General features: G+C 46.9%; 1 pseudogene; it reads right to left on the bottom strand.

Annotated features, from left to right (window-relative positions):
* Positions 1-14,202, bottom strand: part of LOC135520706 (small conductance calcium-activated potassium channel protein 2-like) — a 130,764-nt pseudogene that overhangs the window by 103,105 nt on the left and 13,457 nt on the right.

Consider the following 14,202-nt stretch of genomic DNA (forward strand, 5'->3'; position numbering starts at 1 on the left):
TTTTTGTGAAGAATCAACAACAAGTGGGACACAATCATGAAGTGGAATGACATTTATTGGATATTTCAAACTTTTTTAACAAATCAAAAACTGAAATATTGGGCGTGCAAAATTATTCAGCCCCTTTACTTTCAGTGCAGCAAACTCTCTCCAGAAGTTCAGTGAGGATCTCTGAATGATCCAATGTTGACCTAAATGACAAATGATGATAAATACAATCCACCTGTGTGCAATCAAGTCTCCGTATAAATGCACCTGCACTGTGATAGTCTCAGAGGTCCGTTAAAAGCGCAGAGAGCATCATGAAGAACAAGGAACACACCAGGCAGGTCCGAGATACTGTTGTGAAGAAGTTTAAAGCCGGATTTGGATACAAAAAGATTTCCCAAGCTTTAAACATCCCAAGGGGCACTGTGCAGCGATAATATTGAAATCGAAGGAGTATCAGACCACTGCAAATCTACCAAGACCTGGCCGTCCCTCTAAACTTTCAGCTCATACAAGGAGAAGACTGATCAGAGATGCAGCCAAGAGGCCCATGATCACTCTGGATGAACTGCAGAGATCTACAGCTGAGGTGGGAGACTCTGTCCATAGGACAACAATCAGTCATATATTGCACAAATCTGGCCTTTATGGAAGAGTGGCAAGAAGAAAGCCATTTCTTAAAGATATCCATAAAAAGTGTTGTTTAAAGTTTGCCACAAGCCACCTGGGAGACACACCAAGCATGTGGAAGAAGGTGCTCTGGTCAGATGAAACCAAAATTGAACTTTTTGGCAACAATGCAAAACGTTATGTTTGGCGTAAAAGCAACACAGCTCATCAATCACAACACACCATCCCCACTGTCAAACATGGTGGTGGCAGCATCATGGTTTGGGCCTGCTTTTCTTCAGCAGGGACAGGGAAGATGGTTAAAATTGATGGAAGATGGATGGAGCCAAATACAGGACCATTCTGGAAGAAAACCTGGGACGGAGATTTGTCTTCCAACAAGACAATGATCCCAAACATAAAGCAAAATCTACAATGGAATGGTTCAAAAATAAACATATCCAGGTGTTAGAATGGCCAAGTCAAAGTCCAGACCTGAATCCAATCGAGAATCTGTGGAAAGAACTGAAAACTGCTGTTCACAAATGCTCTCCATCCAACCTCACTGAGCTCGAGCTGTTTTGCAAGGAGGAATGGGAAAAAATTTCAGTCTCGTGATGTGCAAAATTGATAGAGACATACCCCAAGCAACTTACAGCTGTAATCGCAGCAAAAGGTGGCGCTACAAAGTATTAACTTAAGGGGGCTGAATAATTTTGCACGCCCAATTTTTCAGTTTTTGATTTGTTAAAAAAGTTTGAAATAACCAATAAATGTCGTTCCACTTCATGATTGTGTCCCACTTGTTATTGATTCTTCACAAAAAAATACAGTTTTATATCTTTATGTTTGAAGCCTGAAATGTGGCAAAAGGTCGCAAAGTTCAAGGGGGGCGAATACTTTCGCAAGGCACTGTAATTGGAGAATCTAGTGTGTTCTGGTAGTCTTTAATAGCTGATTCTAAGACTTGTAATTGATTATGTATATGTTTTTGCTGTTTGTTATTTGTTAAAGAGCCAAAAAGATTGCAGCTGTGGTTTCTCCATACATCTCCGTTTTAGATAGATAACTCTTTGTGTTGTTGTTTGTTTGGTGCTCCAATTATCCCAGAAGTGGTTAGATTCTATGGATTCTTCAATTACATTGAGCTGATTTCTGACTTACTGTTCCTTCTTTTCCGTACAGTATTTCTGTATTGTTTTAGTGATTCACCATAGTGAAGGCGTTGGCTTAGGTTTTCTGGGTCTCTTTATTTTTTGTTGGATAGGTTTCTCAATTTCTTTCTTATTTTTTGCACTCATCATCAAACCATATGTCATTGTTTTAAATTTCTTAGGTTGTCTGCTTGACATTTTTAGATTTGATAGGAAATCTGAAAGGTGAAATATACTGTTTAGGTTTTCTACTGCTAAGTTTACACCTTCACTATTACAGTTAAATGTTTTGTCCAGGAAGTTGTCTAAAAGGGATTGAATTTGTTGTTGCCTAATTGTTTTTAGTAGGTTTCTACACTACTATCCTTCCATCTATAGCCTGTCTTATTATTGCGCAGTTCCTTTGGCTTTGATGCCTCGTGATTGAGTTTTGCTCTGTTCAAGTAGACTGTGATTTTGCTTGTGATCTAATAGGGGTGTCAGTGGACTGACTGTGAACGCCCTGAGAGACTCTGGGTTGAGGTCAGTGATAAAGTAGTCTACAGTACTACTGCCAGGAGATGAGCTATAGGTGTACCTACCATAGGAGTCCCCTCGAAGCCTACCATTGACTATGTACATACCCAGCGTGCGACAGAGCTGCAGGAGTTGTGGCCCATTTGTGTTGGTTGTTTTGTCATAGTTAGGTCGAGAGGGGGATTTTTGGGAGGATATACTGTCAACTCCAGGTAGGTGTTTGTCCCCCTGTGTGCTGAGAGTGTCAGGTACTTGCCAGTTCTGGCATTTAGGTCCCCTCTCTTTCCATCCCATCTCTTCCCTCTCTTTCCCTCCCCTCTTTTTCCCTCCCCCTCTCCCATCTCTTTCTCTCCCCTCTCTTTCCCTCCCCTCCCTCCCCTCTCTTTCCCTCTCCCCCTCCCCTCTCTTCCCTCCCCCTCTCCCCTCTCTTTCCCTCCCCGTCTCCCATCTCTTTCTCTCCCATCTCTTTCTCTCCCCTCTCTTTCCCTCCCCTCTCTTTCCCATCTCTTTCCCTCCCCTCTCTCCCATCTCTCTCTCTCCCCTCTCTTTCCCTCCCCCTCCCCTCTCTTTCCCTCCCCTTGCTTTCCCTCCCTTTCTCTCACCCCTCTTTCCCTCCCCCTCTCTTTCCCTCCCTTTCTCTCCCCTCTCTTCCCTCCCCCTCTCCCCTTCCCCCGCTCCCTTCTCTTTCCCTCCCTTTCTCTCCCCTCTCTTTCCCTCCCCTCCCCTCTCTCCTTTCCTCCCTCTCTCCCCCTCTCTTTATCTCCCCTCTCTCCCCTTTCTTCCCTCCCCCCTCTCCCCTTCCCCCGCTCCCTTTCTCTCCCCTCTCTTTCCCTCCCTTTCTCTCCCCTCTCTTTCCCTCCCTCACTCTCTTTCCCTCCCCTCTTTCCCCTTCCCCGCTCCCTTCTCTTTCCCTCCCCTCTCTCCCCTTGCCCCGCTCCCTTCTCTTTCCCTCCCCCTCTCTCTCCCCTTCCCCCGCTCCCTTCTCTTTCCCTCCCTCTCTCCCCTTCCCCGCTCCCTTCTCTTTCCCTCCCCTCTCTCCCCTTCCCCGCTCCCTTCTCTTTCCCTCCCCTCTCTCCCCTTCCCCCGCTCCCTTCTCTTTCCCTCCCCTCTCTCCCCTTCCCCCGCTCCCTTCTCTTTCCCTCCCCTCTCTCCCCTTCCCCCGCTCCCTTCTCTTTCCCTCCCCTCTTCCCCTTCCCCGCTCCCTTCTCTTTCCCTCCCCTCTCTCCCCTTGCCCCGCTCCCTTCTCTTTCCCTCCCCTCTCCCCCCTTCCCCCGCTCCCTTCTCTTTCCCTCCCCTCTCTCCCCCTTCCCCCGCTCCCTTCTCTTTCTCTCCCCTTTCCCCCTTCCCCGCTCCCTTCTCTTTCCCTCCCTTTCTCTCCCCTCTCTTTCCCTCCCCTCTCTCCCCTTCCCCCGCTCCGTTCTCTTTCCCTCCCCTCTCTCCCCTTCCCCCGCTCCCTTCTCTTTCCCCTCCCCTCTCTCCCCTTCCCCTGCTCCGTTCTCTTTCCCTCCCCTCTCTCCCTTCTCTTTCCCTCCCCTCTCTCCCCTTCCCCCGCTCCCTTCTCTTTCCCTCCCCTCTCTCCCCTTCCCCCGCTCCCTTCTCTTTCCCTCCCTCTCTCCCTCTCTTTCCCTCCCCTCTCTCCCCTTCCCTCTCTCCCTTCTCTTTCCCTCCCCTCTCTCTTCTCTCTATATTTATCTTCTCCATGTCTGTCCATCACACAGTCAGTGGACTATTTAATTTATTCAAATCAAACAGTTACACTTCAATGAACAACTATTTAGTTTCGTGTGTGTGTGTGTGTGTGTGTGTGTGTGTGTGTGTGTGTGTGTGTGTGTGTGTGTGTGTGTGTGTGTGTGATTAGCAAGTATTGATCGAAGGCTGAGTGGATGCCATGCAGATAGCATTTTGAGCTCCATCAGTTCAATCATCAAACAGACACACACACAGCCCCAGCGAGGCACTGAGTTGCACAGCCAAGGGCCGCCCAACCCCCTCAGCTACAGGGGAGCCAACGCATATAAACATACAGAAGGCGCTGCAGAGAGAATTCCCCCTGTAGACTGGTCCCACAGCACTAGCCATGACACACCCGCACCCCCTATCCACATCGACGAGAAGGTGGAAAGTTTTAAGTTCCCCTGCGTACACATCACGGACAAACTGAAATGGTCCACCCACACAGACAGCGTGGTGAAGAAGGCGCAAAAGCACCTCTTCAACCTCAGGAGACTGAAGAAATTTGGCTTGTCACCTAAAACCCTCACAAACTTTTACAGATGCACAATTGAGAGCATCCTGTCGGGCTGTATCACAGCCTTATACGACAACTGCACCGCCCACAACCGCAAAGCAATCCAGAGGGTGGTGAGGTCTGCACAACGCATCACCGGGGGCAAACTACCTGCCCTCCATGACACCTACAGCACCCGATGTCACAGGAAGGCCAAAAAGATCACCAAGGACAACAACTACCTGTTCACACCGCTACCATCCATAAGGCAAGGTCAGTACAGGTGCATCAAAGCTGGGACCGAGAGACTGAAAAACAGCTTCTATCTCAAGGCCATCAGACTGTTAAACAGCCATCACAAGCACAGAGAGGCTGCTGCCTACATACAGACTTGAAATCATTGGCCACTTTAATAAATGGATCACTAGTCACTGTAGTAATGCCACTTTAATAATGATGTTTACCTATCTTGCCTAACTCATCTCATATGTATATACTGTATTTTATACCATCTATTGCACCTTGCCTATGCCGCTCTGTTGTTGCTCATCCATATATTTATATGTATATATTCTTATTCCATTCCTTTACTTAGATTTGTGTATATTATGTAGTTGTGGTGGAATTGTTAGATTACATGTTAGATATTGCTGCACTTTTGGAACTAGAAGCACAATCATTTCCCTACACTCTCAATAACATCTGCTAACCATGTGTACGTGACCAGTAAAATTTGATTTGACACACACACACACACACACACACACACACACACACACACACGCACACACGCACACAATCACACACACACACATACACACACACAACACACACACCCTCCATGGGGCGACAGGTAGCCTAGTGGTTAGAGTGTTGGACTGGTAACCGGAAGGTTGCAAGATCCAATCCCCAAGCTGACAAGGTAAAAATCTGTTGTTCTGCCCCTGAACAAGACAGTTAACCCACTGTTCCTAGACTGTCATTGAAAATAAGAATTTATTCTTAACTGACATGCCTAGTTAAATAAAGGTCAAATAAAACAAATAAATAAAAATATAATTTCTGAGCACAGCCACTAGTCTAACTCTCAAACTGATGAACAACAGATTTATGTATGTGTGTGTATGTGTGTGTATGTGTGTGTATGTGTGTGTATGTGTGTGTATGTGTGTGTATTTGTGTGTCAGCGTGTGTCAGCGTGTGTGCGTATTGGGGTCTCTCCCTGTCATAATGATGCTTCGCTGTAATCAGTCTCCAGGGAAACAGACACCAGGCAGAAGAGTTGTGTTAACTCAACAACACAAACACACAACACACAGACACACAGACAGTCATACACACTCAATTACACATCGATAAACACATACTCAATTACACAGTGACAGATACACACACCGATACACATCATTACACCTCTATACACCCAAGTGCATCAGCACAGTCAGCACTGACAGACACAAAGAGTCCCACGAAAGCAGACACACACAAATAGGTGCAGCCGTGGCTTAAAAATGATAACGCACAACCACACCATGTTCACACAGAGGGATCTATCACCACACACATGAGGCATTTCCATACAGGATTCACCACAGTATTTAACCCAAAAGGCTCAGACTTTTCTGTTTCCATCTACGCTGGCCAGTACCCGTGTCTCACTGGGCCATGGCTCCGGAGGCCCTGCTCTGACTTGGGGCCAAAGCCAGGCCACTGGTACTTTTCACCTATCGTTTATATAACTGTGCATTTGAACCCATTCTAAGAAAGCAACTGTTTAGATGATGCAGAGGTTGTCGATTGTGCTCTTCACAAGTCCCCACTGTCAGCCCTCACTATGGAAACACAACTTCTCTAGTATAACATAAGGGTGTATACCAGTGTTGTGTTAGAGACCACCTAAAGTGAGACAGAGTCAGGACCGGAGCAAATCGAGTCTGAGTCAAGACTGAGACCAGAGCAAATCGAGTCTGAGTCAAGACTGAGACCAGAGCAAATCGAGTCTGAGTCAAGACTGAGACCAGAGCAAATCGAGTCTGAGTCAAGACCAAGACCGGAGCAAATCGAGACTTGTGTGGAGGCGATGGGGGCAAGGCTGAGTTAAGAACGAGACCAGAACAATGTGAAACCAATTCAAGACTATGATTGTGATTTTGTCAGATCTCCACCATAATGAGAGCTCAAAATGTATTTTTGTGTCAATACTTCAGTAGAACATATTGACTCTTTAGCCATTCAGAATGGTGACAAAATGCATTCTGAGGGCAAAGAGCGAGCCACTCTACAAATGATCACTAACCATGGTCTCTAATTTATAGATAAAAAGATGTAACAAACACCCGGTCGCCCCTAAGCGACTGCGTGACTATCAAACAATTTCCCTCAGTCTTGACAAGGTTTGAGGTTTCAACAACACTAAAGGGTCAAGTAGAAAGTTCACATTTGAAGAGGTTATCAGATATTTTTAAAATATTTTTTTTTAACTAGGCAAGTCAGTTAAGAACAAATTCTTATTTTCAATGACGGCCGAGGAACAGTGGGTTAACTGCCTGTTCAGGGGCAGAACGACGCAGTTTAATGTGCTGACTGAAAAGGGAGTGATAATTATTAGTTTGTTTACCCCACTGGTCTCAGTTGGTCTCAGCTGGTCTCAGCTGGTCTCAGCTGGTCTCAGGAAGAAACGACCTCATTGTCCTTCACCGAGTTCAGGCTGAGTCAAAATGTATCCGAGACCAAGACAACACCGAGACACTCAATATGTGGTCTCGAGACCGGACGCGAGTACTACACCACTGGTGTATACTCTAGTGCAGGTATTCCCAAACTGGGGTGTGTGCAATGTCGTCGGGGGGTAAGCCCAAAAAAAATGTGATTCACATTTTCAAACAGTACATTTATATTTTCCAATGGGGCTAAACATTTGGGGAAGGTATTTTTCTCACCTGAGCAGCCTCGTTTCACTGCCAAAAATAAAATGAAACCATCTAGTGTTCAGCAAAATCCAATCACATTAACCGTTACTCTATCGCGGGAATTCCACTAACGTTCCGTATGTAGCCAAACGTAGCTGCTGCTCATTCTGTTTGCTCCAAAATGGATAATGGTTAAAAAAGTAAGGCCCGCGTCCATAGAGACACATAGCAGCTCTACTGGTAGTACTGACACTACTAGGACATCATACTGCTACTACCAGCAGTACTACACCTGCACCTGTCAATGACACAAGTTGTTCAGCTTCCACAAGCACATCCAATGCCAGCATCGGTAATTCCACATGTGTGGTTAGCCCAGCTAGCATGGACACTGACAGTTGTGAATCTGATGCAGCCAAAGAGCTACTGCTCCCTACCCGGGAAAGCACCGAACAACAGACAGGGACGTTGGACCATCAAAAAGGCGCAAATTTGATGAGAACTACATTGATTTGGGGTTCACATATATTGTGAATCCTGCCTCTCCTCAGCCACAGTGTGTTATCTGTGTAAAAGTACTATCTCACAACTCAATGAAACCTTCACTCAGACATTTAGAAACAAAACATGTCAATTTGAAAAATAATGCATGGGAGTTTTCTTTCAGAGAATTAAGATGACTTTCGAGTAGTAAGACATGCATAAAGGCAACAGATACCATTAATAAGAAGGGACTAGAAGCGTCTTATATGGTAAGCTACCGAGTGGCTAGGACAGACAAGCCCCATACTATTGTGGAGGACTCAATTCTTCCTGCTGCCGCGGATATGGCTGGGACAATGCTGGGGGAAAAGGCCAAAAAAACTATACAGACAATGCCTTCTGTCACGTCCTGACCTTAGTTCCTTTTTTATGCCTCTGTTTGGTCAGGGCGTGAGTTGGGGTGGGCATTCTACGTTTTGTGTTCTATGTTTTCTATTTCTATGTGTTTGGCCTGGTATGGTTCCCAATCAGAGGCAGCTGGCAATCGTTGTCTCTGATTGAGAACCATACTTAGGCAGCCTGTTTTTCCCACTTGAGTTGTGGGTAGTTGTTTTCTGTCTCTGTGTCTCTACCAGACAGGACTGTTTCGGTTGTTCTTTTGTTTACTTTGTGTTTCAGTGTTCAGTTATCGAATAAATCAAACATGGACACTTACCACGCTGCATCTTGGTCCTCTCCTTCCAACAGCCGTTACACTTTCATCAAACAACACTGTTTCAAGATGCGTCAGTGACATGGCAGGAGATGTTTTGAAACAATTACTGCTTCGCATACAAGCCAGTGAATTCTATGCAGTACAGCTGGATGAGTCAACAGACGAGGCTGGCACAGCTCCTGGTATATGTCCGTTACGTTTATGGGGGGTCAATTAAGGAAGACATCCTCTTCTGCAAACCACTGGGAACCAGAACAACAGGAGAAGATATTTTTAAAGTACTGGACAGATTTCTGAACTCAAATGGACTTTGTGGGTCAAGATGTGTTGGTATCTGTACTGATGGTGCAAAAGCCATGACAGGGAGACATATTGGAGTGGTAACGCGCATGCAAGCAGTTGCTCCCGACGCCACTTGGGTTCACTGCAGCATCCACCAAGAGGCTCTTGGGTACACTGCAGTATCGACTGAGAGGCTCTTGGGTACACTGCAGTATCGACTGAGAGGCTCTTGGGTACACTGCAGCATCCACCGAGAGGCTCTTGGGTACACTGCAGCATCCACCAAGAGGCTCTTGGGTACACTGCAGTATCGACAGAGAGGCTCTTGGGTACACTGCAGCATCCACCAAGAGGCTCTTGGGTACACTGCAGCATCCACCAAGAGGCTCTTGGGTACACTGCAGTATCGACTGAGAGGCTCTTGGGTACACTGCAGCATCCACTGAGAGGCTCTTGGGTACACTGCAGCATCCACTGAGAGGCTCTTGGGTACACTGCAGCATCCACTGAGAGGCTCTTGGGTACACTGCAGCATCCACCGAGAGGCTTTTGGGTACACTGCAGCATCCACTGAGAGGCTCTTGGGTACACTGCAGCATCCACCGAGAGGCTCTTGGGTACACTGCAGCATCCACTGAGAGGCTCTTGGGTACACTGCAGCATCCACTGAGAGGCTCTTGGGTACACTGCAGCATCCACTGAGAGGCTCTTGGGTACACTGCAGCATCCACTGAGAGGCTCTTGGGTACACTGCAGCATCCACTGAGAGGCTCTTGGGTACACTGCAGCATCCACTGAGAGGCTCTTGGGTACACTGCATCATCCACTGAGAGGCTCTTGGGTACACTGCATCATCCACTGAGAGGCTCTTGGGTACACTGCATCATCCACTGAGAGGCTCTTGGGTACACTGCAGCATCCACTGAGAGGCTCTTGGGTACACTGCAGCATCCACTGAGAGGCTCTTGGGTACACTGCATCATCCACTGAGAGGCTCTTGGGTTCACTGCAGCATCCACTGAGAGGCTCTTGGGTACACTGCAGCATCCACTGAGAGGCTCTTGGGTACACTGCAGCATCCACTGAGAGGCTCTTGGGTACACTGCAGCATCCACTGAGAGGCTCTTGGGTACACTGCAGCATCCACTGAGAGGCTCTTGGGTACACTGCAGCATCCACTGAGAGGCTCTTGGGTACACTGCAGCATCCACTGAGAGTCTCTTGGGTACACTGCAGCATCCACTGAGAGGCTCTTGGGTACACTGCAGCATCCACTGAGAGGCTCTTGGGTACACTGCATCATCCACTGAGAGGCTCTTGGGTACACTGCAGCATCCACTGAGAGGCTCTTGGGTACACTGCATCATCCACTGAGAGGCTCTTGGGTCCACTGCAGCATCCACTGAGAGGCTCTTGGGTCCACTGCAGCATCCACTGAGAGGCTCTTGGGTACACTGCAGCATCCACTGAGAGGCTCTTGGGTACACTGCAGCATCCACTGAGAGGCTCTTGGGTACACTGCAGCATCCACTGAGAGGCTCTTGGGTACACTGCAGCATCCACTGAGAGGCTCTTGGGTACACTGCAGCATCCACTGAGAGGCTCTTGGGTACACTGCAGCATCCACTGAGAGGCTCTGGCTGCCAAAGGAATGCCTGACAGCTTGAAAGGCATTTTGGACACTAGAGTGAAAATGGTTAACTTTGTTAAAGCAAGGCCCCTGAACTCTTGTGTATTTTCTGCACTATGCAATGATATGGGCAGCGACCATGCAATGCTTTTACAACATACAGAAGTGTGCTGTTTATAAAGGGGCAAAGTATTGATATATATTTTTTTTAATTGAGAGACGAGCTTAAAGTTTTCTTTACAGACCATAATTTTGACTTGTCTGACCGCTTGCATGAAGACGAGTTTCTCACACAACTGTCCTGTCTGGGTGATGTTTTTCCTCGCCTCAATGATCTGAATCTAGGATTACAGGGAATCGCCTGTGCGGGACAAAATTGAGGCTATGATTAAGAAGTTGGAGCTCTTCTCTTTCTGCATTAACAAGGACAACACACAGGTATTTCTATCATTGCATGATTTTTTGTGTGCAAATGCACTCAAGCTTACGGACAATGTCAATTGTGATGAGGTACTTTCTGGAAACGGACGACACAAACAACTAGATTCGTCATCCCTTTCCTGCCCTGCCTTCAGTCCACTTCGTTATCCCTTTCATGCCCTGCCTCCAGTCTACCTCGTTGTCCCTTTCATGCCCTGCCTCCAGTCCACTTCGTTATCCCTTTCCTGCCCTGCCCTGCCTCCAGTCCACTTCGTTATCCATTTCATGCCCTGCCTCCAGTCCACTTCGTTATCCCTTTCCTGCCCTGCCTCCAGTCCACTTCGTTATCCCTTTCCTGCCCTGCCTCCAGTCCACTTCGTTATCCCTTTCCTGCCCTGCCTCCAGTCCACTTCGTTATCCCTTTCATGCCCTGCCTCCAGTCCACTTTGTTATCCCTTTCATGCCCTGCCTCCAGTCCACTTTGTTATCCCTTTCATGCCCTGCCTCCAGTCCACTTTGTTATCCCTTTCATGTCCTGTCTCCAGTCCACTTCGTTATCCCTTTCATGCCCTGCCTCCAGTCCACTTCGTTATCCATTTCATGCCCTGCCTCCAGTCCACTTCGTTATCCCTTTCATGCCCTGCCTCCAGTCCACTTCGTTATCCCTTTCCTGCCCTGCCTCCAGTCCTCTTCGTTATCCCTTTCCTGCCCTGCCTCCAGTCCACTTATCCATATCTGAGCAAGAGAGCCCCATCGAAATGTCAACAAGCGGTTCTGTGAAAATTGAATTTAATCAGAAGTCAGTGCCAGGACACCTACACCACCCGATGTCACAGGAAGGCCATAAAGATCATCAAGGACAACAACCACCCGAGCCACTGCCTATCATCCAGAAGGTGAGGTCAGTACAGGTGCATCAAAGCAGAGACCGAGAGACTGAAAAACAGCTTCTATCTCAAGGCCACCAGACTGTTAAACAGCCACCACTGGCTGCTGCCAACACACTGACTCAACTCCAGCCACTTTAATAATGTAAAAATTGATGTAAGAATGTATCACTAGCCACTTTAAACAATGCCACTTAATATAATGTTTACATACCCTACATTACTCATCTCATATGTATATACTGTACTCTATATCATCTACTGCATCTTGCCTATGCCGTTCTGTACCATCACTCATTCATATATTTTTATGTACATATTCTTCATCCCTTTACACTTGTGTGTATAAGGTAGTTGTGAAATTGTTAGGTTAGATTACTCGTTGGTTATTACTGTATTGTCGGAACTAGAAGCACAAGCATTTCGCTACTCTCACATTAACATCTGCTCACCATGTGTATGTGACAAATAACATTTGATTTGATTTGATTTGTGGATTGGGCTGCGCTCAGATTATCCTGCTTTTGGCAAATCGCTCTGTTAAGACACTGACGCCCTTTGCAACAACGTACCTATGTGAGAGTGGATTCTCAGCCCTCACCAGCATGAAAACTAAATACAGGCACAGACTGTGTGTGGAAAACAATACAACCCAACATTGCAGAGTTATGTGCATCCTTTCAAGTACACACTTCTGATTAACCTGTGGTGAGTTATTCTCAATTTTCGATGAACAAATAAGGTTTTATATGTTAGATGGCTAAATAAAGACCAAAATGATTGATTATTATTATATTATTATTCGTGCCCTGGTCCTATAAGAGCTCTATGTCACTTCCCACGAGGCGGGTTGTGACAAACTCACACTCATTCTTATGTTTAATAAATGTATTGTATAGTGTGTGTGTGGCAGACTTACAATGATGGCAAAAAAACAACATTTGAGAGTGGGCTGACCCTGGTGCTAGGGGGGTATGTAGCTGAAGGTTGAAGGGGTACGGGACTATAAAAAGTTTGGGAACCACTGCCCTAATAAAACACTGGTGCTACAGTGGAAAAGCAACAACAGATCATGGATTGTGGGTGTTAGTGGCTGATGGAAGCCCCATAACCTCTCTCACTCTCTCTCACACACACCTCCACACACACACACACGCACATGTAGAGCAGACCTGTGTGTGAGAGAATAAGATGTGTGTGTTATGAGCTGGGACCAGAGATATCATGGGAGGAGGGAAAGAGGAGGAGCAGGGGAGTTCAGGTTCAGGAAGGAAGAGAGGGAAGCAGAGTTCAGGTTCAGGAAGGAAGAGAGGGAAGCAGAGTTCAGGTTCAGGAAGGAAGAGAGGGCAGGGGAGTTCAGATTCAGGAAGGAAGAGAGGGAAGCAGAGTTCAGGTTCAATAAGGAAGAGAGGGAAGCAGAGTTCAGGTTCAGGAAGGAAGAGAGTGCAGGGGAGTTCAGGTTCAGGAAGGAAGAGAGGACAGTGGAGTTCAGGTTCAGGAAGGAAGAGAGGGAAGCAGAGTTCAAATGGCTCAGAGATGTGGGTTGGATAGATGGATCATGGTGTTTTTAACATCAGAGAGATGTGGGTTGCAAAGATGGATCATGGTGTTTTTAACATCAGAGAGATGTGGGTTGGAGAGATGGATCATGGTGTTTTTAACATCAGAGCTGTGGGTTGGAGAGATGGATCATGGTGTTTTTAACATCAGAGGTGTGGGTTGGATAGATGGATCATGGTGTTTTTAACATCAGAGATGTGGGTTGGAGAGATGGATCATGGTGTTTTTAACATCAGAGCTGTGGGTTGGAGAGATGGATCATGGTGTTTTTAACATCAGAGGTGTGGGTTGGATAGATGGATCATGGTGTTTTTAACATCAGAGATGTGGGTTGGATAGATGGATCATGGTGTTTTTAACATCAGAGATGTGGGTTGGATAGATGGATCATGGTGCTTTTAAACATCAAGAGTTGTGGGTTGGATTCCCATAAGTGATACATTGCTTTCTATACAAGAATCTGCTAAATGACCAGATGATTAAGTTTGGAGAGGAGAGGTGGAGGAAGAGAGAGGAGGAATAAAGAGGTACAGAGACTAGTGTAGGCACAGTAAGTCTAATCTGATGGTTCATTACCACTAGAGAGGAATAACACACAACACAAAACAGTCACTGGGGAAGCAACATAAATACTCTACCTTACAGAGAGGGAGAGAGGGAGGGAGAAAGAGAGGGAGGGAGGGAGGGAGAGAGAGAGGTGGGGAGAGGGAGAGAGAGAGGGAGGGGGAGAGAGAGGTAGAAAGAGAGGGAGAGAGGGGGAGAGAGAGGGGGAGGGAGAGAGAGGGGGAGAGAGAGGTAGAACGAGAAGGAGAGAGAGAGAGG

Source organism: Oncorhynchus masou, chromosome 29 (genome assembly GCF_036934945.1).
Source record: "Oncorhynchus masou masou isolate Uvic2021 chromosome 29, UVic_Omas_1.1, whole genome shotgun sequence".
In the NCBI taxonomy this organism is placed as follows: Eukaryota; Metazoa; Chordata; class Actinopteri; order Salmoniformes; family Salmonidae; genus Oncorhynchus; species Oncorhynchus masou.